At 36.3% G+C, this 17,804-nt stretch overlaps 1 protein-coding gene across 1 annotated transcript in view; it reads left to right on the top strand.

Annotated features, from left to right (window-relative positions):
- The window catches only part of CUNH7orf72 (chromosome unknown C7orf72 homolog), a 78,257-nt gene that overhangs the window by 10,935 nt on the left and 49,518 nt on the right, over window positions 1-17,804 (top strand). The window lies entirely within an intron of this gene.

Consider the following 17,804-nt stretch of genomic DNA (forward strand, 5'->3'; position numbering starts at 1 on the left):
ATTTAATGTTTTTAGGATATTCGCATGCAACCATCACCACAATCTAATTTTAGACCATTTTCATCACCCCAAAAAGAAACCCCATACTCATTATAGTGAAGATATGAATATATTTTATGGGATCAATTTTCATTTCTGTAACTCCTGTATGTACTCTTTTGACATAAATCTGCCTAAGAATTTACCTGCAGTTACAGTGTCATGTTGATTTCTTCTTTTCCCACCTTTCTCTTCACACTAAACCTCTCTAATTTTGCCAAAAGGGGACACGGGGCATACCTCATTGTTCCATCAACAGTACATGCCTATGGAACAAAGTGCATGGAAAAAAAGTTATTTAAAGCATGTGTCATCAATGCATCCTTTACTCAAGATGCCATGCACCAATAGTAGGGCTTCGTGTTTTTCTTTGTTCCAGGCATTTTTCTTTTATAAAACAATCATGGCATTAAAAATGGGTAAGTTGACCTGTCTATGGGCTATTGTGAATTCAGACAAAAATACAGAACATGATTTTGAGAGAAATGAAAATGTATATTTATTAGCTTCACTTATTCAATCTTCAGACTCTTGTCAAATAATCCATTATTCTTCTAGGTAAGTCCTGGGAAAGCAAATCAAAGCAAACACTGTAAGTCATTAAACACATTATTGTCATTAAAAATCTAAACTCTAAATTCAAGTGAAATGTCCATGCTTTATCCAACTGTTTTAGAATTAGAATTCTGAGGGAAGTGCTTATCATGGAAATGCTTATTAAGATACTTATTTACATTTAAATTAAGTTTAGACTTTTTATGACAGAGAATAAATCTATATATTTTACTTCCAATAGTGAAAGCTGAGTTATATAGGAAATCCATCCAATGGTAAATAATTGGGTTAAATATATATATACACATATACATACATATGTGTGTGTGTGTGTGTGTATATATATATATATATATATATATATATATATATATATATATATATGAAGGAGCTAATAAGGTAATAAGGTAGAGAGACCTCACTGGATAGAAACTCTAAAATTTAAGCCCAACTCTTAGAGCCACCTTGTCCTTGCAGGAATTTGCTATTCTTGGAAGAGGAAACTAAGAGTTTGACTTAAGCTTTTGGTGCTATCATAGGAGAGTAAAAGACCAAAAGTTGGAGTTGACCCATGAAAACCACACACTACTACGGGAATGAATTCCCTAGAAGCCTGCACCCTAGAAGTAAGGATAGATCAATAGTAAAAAGCATTTGAACAGACTTCAGCCTAACTTAATCAAAGTAAATGAGAAAACTTCAAGCCCCGAAGTTTTAAGGTGAGCCAGATTACTGTCATTCCTAGGGACAAGGCAGATGTAAATAAAGTATTTTTTTGGAAGAAGATAGTATCTTACTAAGTCTCAAAGTATTTCCAGTAATAATTTTTAAAATATAACATGTAACACACAATCAATGGTATCCAAATATTTGAGATGAAAGGACACGGTGAGTGAGAATCAATAAAATGAGAGAAAACAGAAAGGCAAACATTAAAAATATGCATTAAAATGTTAAGGAGAAAAACAAATGAGCACACAACTTTTTGTAAAAAAACATTATAAATTATATTACCTGACTTCAAAATGTACTACAAGACTATAGTAACCAAAACAGTGTGATACTGTACAAGGGCACATATATGGACCTATGAAACAGAACATAGAATTCAGAAATATACCCAAATATGTACAACTAGCTTATCTTGACAAAGCTGATGAAAACATATACTGGGGAAAGGACACTCTATTCAATAAATGGTGATGGGAAAATTGCATAGCCACATGCAGAAAAATGAAACTAGATCTCTCTCTCTCACCATATAAACAGATTAAAGACTTAAATGTAAGACCTGAAATGGATTAAAGACTTAAATGTAAGACCTGAAATCATAAAAATTAAAAATGAAAAACTAAGAAAACCCTTCTGTACATTGGCCCAGGCAAAAAAATTATGGTTAAGATCCCAAAAACAAATGAAACAAAAACAAAAATAAACTGGAAAATAATTAAATTGAAAAGCTTCTGCAATGCAAATAAATAATCAACAGAGTAAATAGGTAACCTACAGAATGGAAGAAAATATTCACAAATTATTCATCCAACAAAGGACTAATATCCATAATACACAAGGAGCTCAAAAATCCAGCAAGGAAAAAAAAAACCAGTTAAAAGGTAGACTAATGACATGAACAGATATCTCCCCAAAAATATATATACAAATATCCATCAAACATATGGGGAAAAGCTCAACATTACTAATCATCAACCACAGTAAGATACCAGCTTACACCAGAAAGAATGGCCATTATTAAAACTTTTTAAAAAACAGATGTTGACAAGGATGTGGTGAAAAGGGAACACTTATACACTGTTGGTGGAAATATAAATTTGCGTACCCTCTAAGGATGTGGAGATTTCACAGATAACAGAAAGGAGATCTATCATTTGATCCAGCAATTTCACTACTTGGTATCTATTCTAAGAAAAAGAGGTAGTTATATAAAAAGACAACCACCCCTTATGTTTCTCACAGCACAATTCACAATTGCAAAGATGTAGAATCAACCAAAATGTTCATCAATTGATTATTGGATAAAGAAAATGTGATGTATATAATGGAATACTATTCATCTATAAAATAGAATGAAAGAATGTCTTTTGCAGCAATTTGATGAATTGGAGACCATTATCTTAAGTGAAGTAACACAGCAATGGAAAACCAAAGACCAAATGTTCTCACTCATAAGTAGTAGCTAAGCTATAGGTCTTCAAAGGCATATAAGATGGTATAATGGACACTGGAGACCCAAAAGGGGGATGGTGGAAAGGGGGCGAGGGATGAAAAAGTATCTATTGGATACAATGTGCATTAGTGTGCGTGATGGTACACTTAAAGCCCTCAGATCTGTTTACCACTATACAATGCACTAGAAATCCTTTACACACCTAAAGCTATTGAATTTTTTTTAAAAAAGGATTTTAGCTTTAAAAAAGAAATTATACATTACAAAATGTAAAATTAGAAACTTGGGAGGAAAAGTAATTCCAGAACTGAACAATACAGTAAAAAAGAACTTAGATAGGTTAATAATAGATTAGATATAGTTTTACAAAGGAATTGAAGAACTGGTAGATAAATCAGAAAAAAATACTATCCATGATAAAGCGCAAATATGTAAAATGATGGAAAATACAGAAGTGAACATCAGAAATACAGAGGATAGAGTGAGAAAGAAGAGCATATGCTTATTTGGAATTTCAAAAGTACAAGAGAAAAAGAATAGGACAAACACAAGCTATGAGGATACAATGTTTATATCCACTGCTGTGTTTACTTCCCAAAGCTCACTGAGGCATCCTTTCACATTCTCTGTGGTACATTGAGGGTGACTTATGGTTCCACATAAGTCAGCCAAAGGTAACAGCAACAGAAGCATCTTTGGCAGTGTTGGTCCCAGCACCAAAAGGAATGGTCGAAAAAGTTTCAAGTTAAAGGACAGACAAAGCATGGAGGACACAAAAAATGAAAAGAAATAGGAAATCACTGAAAGTTCATTTTTCAACGTAGTTTATGATGATATCATTATTTGAAATGTGGACATCAGTAGCCATCTTAAGAAGTTAGAAAAAGATGAAAAGATCGTTGTTTTTTTTTAAAGTGGAAAAAAATAAAATATTAAGAAAATAAAAAAACAAACATATATTAAAGATCACCAATGTCAAAAGTTGGCTTTTGGGAAAGAAAATGATAAATATCTACTAAGACTGATCAAGAAGGAAAAAAACATACAATTTGGGGGGTACAAAATAACATAAAATTTGTGCTTCCTCACATAGTCTCAAAAGAAATGTAGAGCAAGGGAAAATTACAAAAAAATTATAACTTTAACATAGAAGACAGAGAAATTCTAAACTTCAAATTATTGCAAGTAAAAAAAAAAAAGGAAAACACAAAATCCTAGCAGGTTATGTATTGGGTTTGTTTGTTTGCTTGTGACAGAATCTCACTCTGTCACCCAGGCTATAGTGCAGTGGTGCAATCATAATTCACTGCAGCCTAAAACTCCTGGGCTTAAGTGATCTTCTCACCTCAGCCTCCCAAGTAGATGGGACTACAAGCATGTGCCACCATACCTAGCTACTTTTTTTTTTTTTTAATGCCAGGGTTTTGCTCTGTTACTCAGGCTTCAAGTCTGGACAACATAGCTCTCAACAGCAACCTGTTGTAGTAAAAAAGGACAATATTGGAAAAATTATATGGCAGAAAAAAGAGAACTTTCAGTTACCCTAGGATTATTTACTAGAAAAATCAATCATAAAAAGATAAAGTTGACTGCATGTCCAAAAGGGAGAAGTTAAAAGTGCATATACTTTGAGGTAGCAGTCTTTGAAAGGTATTGATTATATAGGAGGAGAAAGTCAAAAGAAAGAAGAGTCACCCTTTGGAGGCTGAGTGATGAAGGAAAAAAAAGAAGAAAAAGAGAAGTGTTTAAGATTCTGAAAGACAAAAGAGAAGGAAATTATCACAGGTTATATAACCCCTTCAGTACCATCAACTAAGGAAAAAAATGGAGACTAATTGTACTTTGCCATTGAAAACCACCCCAAAACCATAAAATAAATAGAAGAAACTGGAATAAATCTATTCAAAGCAACTGTAATAAAACATAAAATAAGAATGAAAACACTTTAGTGAAGAAATTTATTCCTCAAAGCATCTAAAGTAGGAAAAAACTGTGTAATACAACATTCCAAACTAAATAACACATTTTCAAACGAATATTTGAGACTATGAAAGTCGTCCTTCATGCAGTAATTTTATTTTTACTTTCTTTTATTATAAAGATGTAGGGTACAAATCAGGAGTAGGTACATAAGTAGTCTACATGCCGTTGGAGTTTAGTCCTTCAACTGGTCCTCACTTCCTCTGAATTAGGAGCTACCATTAGTGACGCCATGTGTCCCCCCAACAGTGTACTACTACTTCTGATTTCTCTCTTGTAATATTGTGATAAATGTTCAGGACTCACTTATGAGTGAGAACATGTGGTATTCAGTTCCTTGTTTCTGTGACAGATCACTGAGTATGATGGACTCTAAATCCATTCAATTTGCTGTGAAGTCCATAACTTTGTCCTTCCTTATGACAGTGTGATATTCCATCATGTATATGTACCACATTTTCTTTATCCAATCCACTTTTGATTAGCAGCATGGTTGGTTCCATGTTTTTGCTATTGTAAATAATGCTGCAATAAACATGCATGTGCAAATATCTTTTTTGTAGAGTGATTTGAGTTCCTCCAGGTATATTTCCAAAAGGGGGATTGCTGGGTTACATGGAAGGTCAATTTCTAGTTCTTTTAAGAATCTCTACACTGTTTTCCATAGATGTTGAAATAGCTTGCACTCCAACAGTGTAGAAGTGTTGCCTTTTCTCTACAACATCGCCAGTATCTGTTATTTTTGATTTATTAATGATGGCCATACTTACTGAAATTAGGTGATATCTCAATATAGTTTTGATTTGCATTTATCTGATGATTAGTAAGGCTGAGCATTTTTTTCATGTATCTGTTAGCAACATCATTCTTCTCAGACCTGGAAATGACAATAAAGAAATGCATATGGAAACAAAAAAGAGTACAAATAGCCAAAATAGTCCTCAGCAAAAGAAACAAAGTGGGAGGTATCACTTCCAGACACGTTAAACTTTACTATAAGGCTATTATAATCAAAACAACCTGGTATTGATACAAGAATGGGCACCTAGACCAATGGAACAGGATAGAGATTCTGGAAACAAAAACTCAATCTCTCAACCAATTCATCTTTGACAAAGCCTCCAACAACAACCACTGGGAATAGGAGAACCTATTGAGTAAATGGTGCTGGGAAAACTGGCTGACCACAAGCAGAGCGACAAAACAGGACCCCTAGCTATCATTATATACAAAAATCAACTCTAAATGAATCAGAACCTAAATGCAAAACCTCAGACCATAAGAAATCTTAGAAGAAAAAGCAGGAGACACCCTTGTGCACATTAGAGTTGGCAACAAATTCTTGATTATAACGCCCAAAGCATATGCCATAAAAGATAAGATAGGCAAGTGGAACCTCATCAAACTGAAAAGTTTTTGCATGACAAAAGAAACCATCAAGAGAGTGTGAGACAACCCACAAAATGGGAAAAAATATTTGCTAACTGTATATCTGACAAAGGCCTAACATCCAAGATCTACAAGGAACTTAAATGAGCCGACTGGGGGGAAAAAAACCATATTAAAAAATAGGCAGAAGACATGAATAGACACTTCTCAAAAGAGTTCATACATAAAAATCAAGTACAAATTAAATGAGCAGAGAAAAAAATTAAGGAAAAAAATTATCTTGGAGAATAATACTTAATTGCATGGTGCCACAGGAAAAGAGACTAAACTAAAAATGTGATGAAAGATGTTGACAAAAGGTAAAAAAGCATCCAAAAGAATAAAAGCAAGATAAAGAATTATTTTAAAATATCAGAGATAAAATGGTTAAATGGAAGATAGGCAAAGAAGAAACAACGTACATATAATTGAAGTTCCTGAAGAGCAAACACTAAACAATGGAACAGTTAAACCATGGTTTCTCAGCTGTGGCATATGCAACATTTTGGGCTGCATAGTTCTTTGCTGTAGATGACCTTAGCAGCATCCCTGACTTCTGCTCCTGACATCTGCCCACTAGATGCCAGTAGCACCCTTCCCATGGGAATAAAAATTCCTTGTTCAAAAACTAAAATACAAACAACAAAGTAAACCAAAAGAAAACACAAAAAGCAAAATAAAATAAGGCATAAAGCAATTAATATATTAGAGTAGATGGGATAATAGGCACTTAAGTTACTATTCTGCCTTAAACAAATAGCAAATGTTACAAATTGTAAAAAATAATGGATTCCAGATGCTTGACTAAAGGCAGTGAAGAACTGGGGTATCTAAGGAAGGAAAACTAACAATGTGAACACTGCAATTACACCAGCTTACAGCCTGGAAGTGGTTTCTAAACCACAGTCCGGGAAAGGAAAATTCAAACATAGCTTTACACTCCTGTTAAGTTGAAAAGGCAGAGTTTGGAGTTTTGGGAGGTGATAACATCCAGAATTTGAAGGGTAGAATGGCAGAGATGTGGGAGCTGCCAAGGTGGGGGAAGGGTGAGGGGAGGAAACCTTTGGAGATCTGTAGAGATTGCTCAGGTTTTTGAGCATGATCTGTGCACACACAAAGGAAACTACTGAAGCTGATGAAAAACTAACTGTCAATAAGTGGGCATGATCATTTTTTCAAACTCAAACTGGGCAGGAAATGGTTTATGTCCCCATAAACTAGAAATTTAAAATTTTGTAGTACATAAGACATTAGGTAGAATCTTCAAAGTAATATTACTTTTGTAGTCAGTCTTAACTAGTGGTATTCTAAAGGTTCCTCTGGACTTGCTGAAACAAAACCATTCAACTGATTTCAATTCCCTTATTATATGCACAGGGAAAAAATATCAACACTAAAGAATAAAACTATTTTCAGGAAAAAAAAAATCAAAAGTCCAAAATACTTTCCACACTAAACAAACAGCATGATGCTAAACAACTCCTCGGTCAACAATGAAATCAAAACAGAGATTAAAAGGTACCTGGAAACAAATGAAAATGAAGAAACATCTTACCAAAATCTCTGGGACGCCAAGAAAGCTGTAGTAAGAGGGGAATTTATATCCTTACAAACACACATGAAGAAAATGGAAGGATCACAAATTAATAGCATAACAAGCCACCTAAGGAAGCTGGAAAAACAAGACCACCAAAAACCTAATTTCAACAGAAGAATCCAGATCACCAAAATAAAAGCCCAAATCCAGGACATAGAAGACAAAAAGATAATACAAAAAATCAATGAAACAAAAAGCTGGTTCTTCGAAGAGATAAACAAGATTGACGGTCCCCTAGCTAGACTGACCAAGAAAAAGAGAGGAAAAAGCCCAAATAAACACAATCAGAAAAACAAAAGATGAAGTCACATCTGACCCTGAAGAAAAACAAAATATCATTAGAGATTACTGTGTACACTTGTATGGGGACAAACTTGAAAACCTTAAGGAAACGGAGGACTTTCTGACATCACACAACCTGCCCAGGTTGAAACAAGAAGAAATTGATACCCTAAATAGACCAATAACAATCAAGGAAATTGACTATGTAATAAGAAAACTATCTACAAAAAAAAAAGCCCTGGTCCAGATGACTTTCCAGCAGAATTGTACAAGACATTTAAGGAGGAGCTGTTACCAATCCTACTAAAGGTAGTCCAGGCGATTGAGAAAGATGGAACTCTCCCCAAATTATTTTACAAAGCTAATATCACATTGATACCCAAGCCAGGTAAAGACCCAACAAAGAAAGAGAACTACAGGCCAATATCTTTGATGAACATAGATGCTAAAATCCTCAACAAGATCCTAGTAAACTGGATTCAGCAACACATCTCAAAAATCATCTATCATGGCCAAGTATGCATCATCCCTGGGATGCAAGGCTGGTTCAACATTCGTAAAACCATAAATGTAATTAAATACATCAACAGATGTCAAAACAAAAACCACATGATTATATCATTAGATGCAGAAAAAGCTTTTGATAAAATCCAGCACCCCTTCTTGATAAAAACCCTCGAACATATAGGCATACAGCGAACATACCTCAAAATAGTAAATGCCATCTATGAGAAACCCACATCTAGCATACTTCTAAATGGACAAAAATTGGAACCATTTCCCCTGAAAACTGAAACAAGACAAGGATGCCCACTCTCACCCCTCCTGTTCAATATAGTATTGGAAGTCCTGGTTTGAGCAATCAGAGAAGAGAAGCCAATCAGGGGCATCCAAATAGGAAAAGAGGAAGTCAAGTTATCTCTCTTTGCAGATGACGTGATTGTGTACCTTGAAAACCCAAGAGAATCTGTCAAAAACCTCCTTACACTGATAAAGGACTTTGGCAAAGTCTCAGGATATAAAATAAATGTACAAAAGACAATCGCATTTCTTTGTAAAATAATAAGCAAACAGAAACCCAAATAAAAAGCACAATTCCATTCACAATAGCCACAAAAAACAAAAGAAAGAAAGAAATACCTTGGCATCTTCCTAACCAGAGACATGAAAGACCTTTACAATGAAATCTACAAAACACTGCTCAAAGAAATCAAAGATGACACAAACAAGTGGAAACATATCCCATGCTCATGGATTGGAAGAATCTACATTTTGAAGATGTCCATCCTACCTAAGGCAATCTACAGATTTAATACAATGCCCATCAAATTACCAGCAACATTCTTCTCAGATCTAGAAAAAACAATACAGGAATTCATATGGAAACACAAACGACCAAGAATAGCCAGAACAATCCTCAGCAAACAAAAACCAAAAAAACAAAGCAGAAGTTTAAACTTTAAACTTTACTATAAAGCTACAATAATCAAAACAGCTTGGTGTTGGTACAAGAACAGGCATATAGACCAATGGAATAGAATTGAGGTTCCAGATGCAAAACTCAATTTCTCAACCAACTCCTCTTCGACAAAGCCTCCACCACCTACCACTGGGGAGAGGACAACCTATTCAGTAAATGTTGCTGGGAAAACTGGCTGACCACATGCTGAAGACTCAAACAAGACCCCTATCTGTCCCCATACACAAAAATTAACTCTAAATGAATCAGAGACCTAAATGCAAAACCTCAAACCATAAGAACCTTAGAAAATGCAGGACATACCCTTATGGAAATTGGAACTGGCATCCAATTCCTGAACAAAACCTGAAACCCACAGGCCATAAGAGAGAAGATAGACAAGTGGGACCTCATTACACTGACCAATAAGCTTCTGCAAAGCCAAAGAAACCATCAAGAGAGAAGGGAGACAGCCCACAGACTGGGAAAAAGTATTTGCCAACTCCAGGTCCAACAAAGGTTTGACATCTTATATCTACAAGGAACTCAAATGTACTGAAAAGAAAAAAAGAAACAACCCTATTATAAAGTGGGCAAAAGATATGAACAGACACTTCTCAAAGGAAGACATCCGAGCAGCCAGCAAACACATGAAGAAATGTTCAACCTCATTAATCATCAAGGAGATGCAAATCAAAACCACTCTGAGATACCACCTAACTCCAGTCAGAATGGCAGTTATCAATAACTCAAAAAATAACAGTTGCTGGAGAGGGTGTGGTGAAAAGGGAACACTCCTACACTGTTGGTGGGAGTGCAAACTAGTGCAACCTCTATGGAAAACAGTGTGCTGATTCCTAAAAGCTCTAAATATTGACCTCCCATATGACCCTGCAATCCCCCTACTGGGAATATACCCCAAAGAACTCAAATCACTCTATGAAAAAGATACCTGCACACATGTTTATCGCAGCATTGTTCACAATAGCAAGAACCTGGAATCAACCATACTGTCCATCAAAAGAGGACTGGATTTTTAAAATGTGGTACATATACATGATGGAATACTACGCAGCCATAAAAAAGAACAAAATCATGAACTTCGCAGCAACCTGGATGGAACTAGAGTCAATAATACTGAGTGACCTCTCACAGAAACAAAGATCTGAGTATCTCATGTTCTCACTCATATAGCGGACCTTGAACATCTATCATAATACTATAAGAAAAGGACTGACAGTGTTGGGAAATTATGAGGGGGAGGGGAAGGGAGGTGGGATTAATGGTAGTCAATATCTGTCTGGGGATGGGGAGACACCCCTTATCAACAAGGGTGCCTGAATGAAGCATATTTGCATACCTAACCCTTAGCTGTATCAAAATAAAAAATATTGATATAATAAAAAAACAAAAACAAAAAAACCAAAATAGGTTTCCAGTTAAAAAAAAAAAACGTTTTATGCAATGTTTTCCTAAATACTACTCATAATCAGGAAAAAAACAATCATTAATAACAGACTTGGAAGTGATAGGCATAAAAGATCTAACAGTTATTGGATTCTGACAGCTTTTATAAACATGTTTCATATTTTCAGGATAATGGAGAAAACCATAACCATTGTGAAACTCATAGATGATATAAACAAGACTCAAAAGGACTTTTAGACCTAAAAATACATCTAAAATAAACAGTAAATAGGTATTTTTAAAAACAGATCGTATTGAAATGAGATCAGTGAAAATAAAGACAGAGCAACAAAAACTATCCAAAAGGAAAAGAAAGAAAATAAAGCATCAACTGTGGGAGGGGGTGGGCAGCGGAGTGGAGAAAATTGGCAGTAGTGGGAGTCTGCCTGGGGAAGTGGGAGCACACCTCACCAACAAGAGTACCTGCATGATGAACATTTGTATACCTAACCCTGAATTGTACCCCACATCTTTAAGATAAAAAATTAAAAGTTAAAAATAAATAAATAAAAAATAAGAGTACACTTTAAAAAAAAAAGAAGAAAGCATCGGTTAACTGTGAAATAATATTTAGTAAGTAGTCTTACATGCATTAGAGTCCCTGAATAAAAGAGAGTTGGGGGAAAATATTTGGTGGCAAAATGAGAAAAATTGTTTCTAACTGATGAAATTATAAATCTGCAGACCTATGAAGTTCAACAAGTTCCTATCTGTATAAAGATAAAGAAAATTATGCCAACGCACACCAATAACATTGCTGAAAAACAGTGATAAAGAGAAAATCATGAAAACTGCTAGAGAAAAAGTTATGCACAGAGGAATGCGAATATAAATGACTTTTTGTGAGAATTTGATCAAGCCAGAAGAAAATAAAAACATTTTAAGTACGAAAATAGATAAACTAAGAATACTTTAGCGATAAAAAAAAGGAGAAATAGAAATGTTTTTAGAAAAACAAAGCTAGAGGGAGCAGGGGAAGATGGTGGCAGAGCCAAATGGACTATGTGAGTTCCAGTGTGAGTGAGCGAGTGTATGGACAATTTTGCGTTTGTGTCTGTAAGTGGACATGTGAGTGGCTGACTGAGTGGGGAGCAAGTGGCCAGGACTCTCCTGGTGAAATGATTGGTGCCGCAGCTGCTCTGCTTAGACCCTAGTGCTTCCTGGGACACAGAAGCTGAGTGCCATTTTTAAAAATCAACAAAGCCCTTCCCGGGAAGAAATTGCCAGGAGTGATTGCCAGCTCCAGGTACTGCATCATCACTGCAGCTTCTGTCTGGACACAGGCACCAAGGGCCATGGAGGGAGTGCAGAAAGGGAGCCAGAGGCAGAATCCCACCGGAGAAGATGAAACAGGCACCCTGCCACCATCTTGAAAATAGGGCAGAGAAGTGCTCCGGTGTGCCCACCAAGAAGCAACAGACCCAATCTCTGGGATTGGTGGGTTAACTACTCTGGGATTGATGGTGACTCAAAGGGAATATCCTGAAAACATAAACTTCGGAGAACGGGACGAGTGCCAAGTGCCCAGTCTCAGGTGCCCCGCCTCCTACCTGATTCAGCCGTGGGACAAATGATGTGACCATAAAAGAACAAGAAGACCCCCAAAGACATCAGCAGTGAGTCTGGGGCTGACCCAACCCTCTCCTTTCCTGCAGTTCACTGAATGTCAGAACCACACAGCTGAGGCACAAGGGAGAGGGATGAATCCAGGGGGAGCCTGGACATCAGTCATGATAGGAGGACTCTGCTCCAGGATAAGCCTGGCTGGCTACCCCCTGCAGCATCAGGGAGGAGACAGTCCTGCATCCTTCCACCAGAGGGGATCCCCCTGACCATCTGAAAGCGGGAGGGGAGGACTGATGCCCCACCTACACCCAACTCCTGCTTCTCCCCACCAAGACATGGGCTGGGGAGATTTTGAATGAAGTCACAGTCGCACAGGAGACAGCGGCCGGGCTTACCTGTGAGCAGTTTAGAGGAACAATTACAGAACCTACCACAAGAGTTTTTTCTTTGTCCATGAGTGTGTATGTGAGAGTTTGATCTGCGATTGCCCACTTTTTTTTCTTTCTTCTTTCTTCTTTCATTGTTTTTTGTTTATGTGTGTAAATGAGTGATTGAGTGTTCATCTTTCAGTTTTTCCTTTTTGTCCTTCTCTTGTTTTGGTTTATTATATGTGTGAATGTGTGTGTGAGGGTTCAATTTGCATTCCCTCTCGTTTTTCCCCTCCTTTCTTTCTTTCTTTTTTTCCCTATTTTCTTCTTCTTTCTCTTTTTTTGGGGGTATGAGTGTGTATGTGTTTGATTTTCCTGTTTTGTGTATTGTGTGATTTGTTTTTTCCCTGTTTGCTTTGATTTTTGCTTGTTTTTGTGTGCGTGTTTTATCATTTTTTGCTTTGATTTCTGCTTTGGTTTTTCTGTGTTTTTAATTTTAATTTTTATTATTTTAAAATTATTTCTGTCCATTCTATTTCTTTCTACTTTTCTCTGTTCTCCTCATTGCTCTTACTTTATCTTGGACTCAAGGAGTGCACACATATACCCATTGCATCATAATATAGAGTTGTGGTGGACAGTGGGTTCTTAAGCAGCCACTTGAGTGGTGAACATTAAGATTTGCAAGTCGTTCCTGAATCCTAGCACCCCATCCCACCTTATTAAACTTTCAAAACTACAAGAGACAGAAAAACTTCCCACCTCTAGTCCTGTGTCAAAATAGAACAAATTCAGAGCCCTGATCAGAGAAGGATAGAAGACTGAGCAAACATCAGAAGTGAAAGCCCCTCCAACTGCCATTGAATAATGGACCTAAAGAGAAAGGAAAGAGATCTGTCACAAATGAGGAAAACTAAATGGAAGAACACAGGTAATTATCAGTGTATCAAAAAGACAACACCTGAAAAATAATACCTCAGAGACCAAACAATAGAAATCAACAACGACTGGCCCCAGAATACAATGGGAATTAGGGAATGAATAGGGAAAGAGTGAATAAGATTCAAGAATGACAATATGCAACAATGAAAGAACTCATAACAGAGATTTTGGCCATAGAAATTTTATGCAGAAAATAAATAGCAAGGTGACAAACATAGAAAGCATAATTAATCAAGCACAAGAAAGAATCTCAGAGCATGAAGATCAAAACATGGAATTAACCTGATCTGAAAAAGCATAGAAAGAAAACTCATAAAGAAAGAACAAAGTCTCCAAGAGATGTGCAATTATATCAAGAGGCTGAAGTTATACCTGATTGGTATCCAAGAAAAAGAAAGAGAAACAACACCTTGGAACAAGAATTTCAGGAGGTTATCTATGAAATCTACCCCCATCTCACCAGAGATGTGACCATCCAAACAAAAGATATACAGAGAACCCCTGCAAGACATCAGATGAGAAGACCAACCTTTAGACACATATTAATTCTCCTACACAAAGTTGGCACTAAAGAAACAAATCCTAAAAGCAGCAAGAGAGAAAGATCACACTCCCTACTGGGGAAGACCAATCAGAATAGTAGCAGACTTACTGGCAGAAACACTACAAACTAGAAGGGACTGGGGTCCAATTTTCAAAGTCCTCAAAGATAAGCAATTTCAACCAGGAATTTACTACCCAGCCAAGTTCAGCTTCATCTGTGATGGAGAATTAAACTCCTTCCCAGACATCCAATCCCTAAGAGATTATGCAGTTTCCATACCAGCTCTACAGGGGTTGCTTAATACGGTATTAAGCACAGAAGAAAGAAAAAAAAACAACCACACATTTCCCAAGAGAACAGGAGAACACAAAATCAACAAAGAATACGTTGCAACTGCAAACTTGTAAGCACTTACATACATCAACCCCGAAGTTAAAAAAAAAACAAAACAACTTTATAGGAACCTAGTGACAGGGATAAACACATTTCAATAATCAGCCTGAATGTGAATGGACTAAATACACCACTGAAAACACATAAATTGGCAAACTGGATAAAAAAAAACAAAACAGGACCTGATAATTTGTTTTATCCAGGAAACACATCTCACCATAAAGGATGCTCACAGACTCAAAGTTAGAGAATGAAAACCAAATTTCCAGGTGAATGGATCACAAAAGGAGGCAGGAGTCATGATCTTAATATCAGACAAAACAACCTTTAAGTTATCAAAAATTGAAAAAATATAGAAGGACACTACATAATGATAAAAAGTTCAATGCATCAACAAGAAATATCCATCCTAAACATATATGCACCCAACACAGGAGCACCAGTGTTTATAAAGTAACTACTAAGTAACCTAAAAAATATATTGACTCTAGCACTATCATAGCTGGGGACTTAAATACACTAACAACCCTAGATAGATCATCAAGGCAAAAAATGAGCAAAGAGATCCAGAACCTCAACTTAACACTTGACTAAATGGACTTAATAGATACCTACGGAACACTCCACCCCAAAACCACAAAATATACATTTTACTAATCACCAAAGGAATGTACCCCAAGATTGATCACATCCTCAACCATAAACAAATTTCGTAAGATTGAAATACTGCCATGCACCTTCTCAGACCAGAGTGGACTAAAAATATCACACCACCAACAAAATTCCCCTAAAACCCACAAAGACATGGACACTAAACAGCATGATGATGAATGACTCCTGGGTCAACACAGAAATCAAAACAAATTAAAAGATTCCTGGAAACAAATGAAATTGAAGAAACTTCCTACCAAAACCTCCAAGATGCCATCAAATCAATAATAAGAGGGGAAGTTATATATCTATAAACACACAACATGAAAATAAAAAGATCACAAGATAACAGTCTAACAAATCACCTAAGGGAGCTGGAGAGGCAAGACCACCAAAACCCTAACTTCAGCAGAACAATTCAGATCACCAAAGTAAAAGCTTACATATGGTAAAAGACAAAATATCATAGAAATAAGTAAGGAAACAAAAAGCTGATTCTTTGAAAGGATAAACAAGATTGATGAACTCCTAGCCAAAATGACCAAGAAAAAGAGAGGAAACGCCAAAATAAACATGATCAGAAATGCAAAAGATCAAATCACAACTGATCCTGAAGGAATACAAAAGATTATCAGAGATTACTATGCACACCTTATGGAAACAAACTTGCTAACATAAATGAAATGGAGGACTTTCTGACACCATACAACCTTTCAAGGTTGGAACAAGAAGACACGGAGACATTAAATAGACCAATAACAACCAAGAAAATAGACCCTGTCATAAGAAAACTACCTACAAAAAAAGCCCTGGACCTGTTGACTTTCGAGCAGAATTCTACAAAACACATAAAGAGGAGCTGATACCAATCTTATTGAAAATATTGAGAAATTGAGAAAGGCAATTGAGAACAACAGAACTCTCCCCAAATCATTATATGAAGCTAACGTCACACTGATATCCAAATGGGGTAAATATCCAACAGAGAAAGAGAACTACAGGCCAATATCTCTGAGGAACATAGATGCAAAAATTCTCAACAAGATTCTAGCAAATCGGATCCAACAACACATCTCAAAAATCATTCACCATAACCAAGTAGGTTTCATCCCTGGCACGCAGGACTGGTTCAACATCTGCAAGACCAAAAATGTAATTAAATACATCAACAGATGTAAAAACGAGAACCACAGGATAATATCATTAGATGCAGAAAAAGTTTTTGATAAAGTCCAGCATTGCTTCTTGATAAAAACCCTTAAACACCTAAGCACAAGAGGAACATACCTCAAAATAGTAAGAACCATCAATGATAAACCCACAGCCAACATGCTGCTAGATAGACAAAAATTGGAAGCATTTCTCCTGAAAACCAGGACAAAACAGGTCTGCCCACTCTCACTCCTCCTGTTCAACATAGTGTTGGAAGGTTGCAGAGATGAGGCAGAGCCTGGAACCGGCAGTCACTCTCGGTAGCTTCCTCCTGGGAAGAACTTTGCTGATTTTTTAAAGCTGGTGCTCAGCTTCTGCGCCCTGGGAAGTGCTATGGTCCAAGCAGAGCCACTGCAGCATCAGTCGCTTCATCGGAGAGCCCTGGTCACATGCTTCTAGTCAGTCCCCACTCAGTCAGCCACTCACATGCCCACTTACTCACAGATATGTGTGCAAAATTTTCCATACACTCACTCACACTGGGACTCACATAGTCTAACTGGCTCTGCCACCATCTTTCCAGAAGTTGAGTATTACAATTTTAGTACAGCTTTTTTTTCCTTTCTTACAATGTGTATACATTCTTTTGGCACTTTCTGTACTGACAGAACTCAGTTAAAGAATTGAGAAAAAGTTATCTTTAGTACAAGGTCATGGATTCAAATGAAAAGTGGGTTTCTTTTACTATAGAAATGAGAAATAAAATTAGATTTTGGTTGAAACCAAATAGTACTAGGGCTAGGAGACATATATATATATTATATTAGAGAGAGCGAGTAAGCCTCAGAATCCCTCCTGGTGGATATTTACAATTGAATTTTTTACATAAATTTAGATACCAAAAGGGTTTATCCTATCAATGAAATGGGGATTTAAATAGCAACTTACACACAAGAGGAAAGTTGGCCACCTGGGAGAACAATGAGAAACTTTAGCTCTGTACCATGTGAATCTATAAATTATATATTTCTATTATATATTCACTGTATCTTAAAAATTAAATTAAGACTGGTTATTGGCTTAGAAACGATAATCAATTGGTCTGAGGTAATATTTTCAAAAACTGGGACATGCAGGATTTCACATACTCACACAAAGTAACTGCTATTATTGATGAGACTACAATCAAAATTATA

Source organism: Carlito syrichta, unplaced genomic scaffold, assembly GCF_000164805.1.
Source record: "Carlito syrichta isolate Samal-C Ts95f unplaced genomic scaffold, Tarsius_syrichta-2.0.1 Scaffold107934, whole genome shotgun sequence".
NCBI classification, from domain to species: Eukaryota; Metazoa; Chordata; class Mammalia; order Primates; family Tarsiidae; genus Carlito; species Carlito syrichta.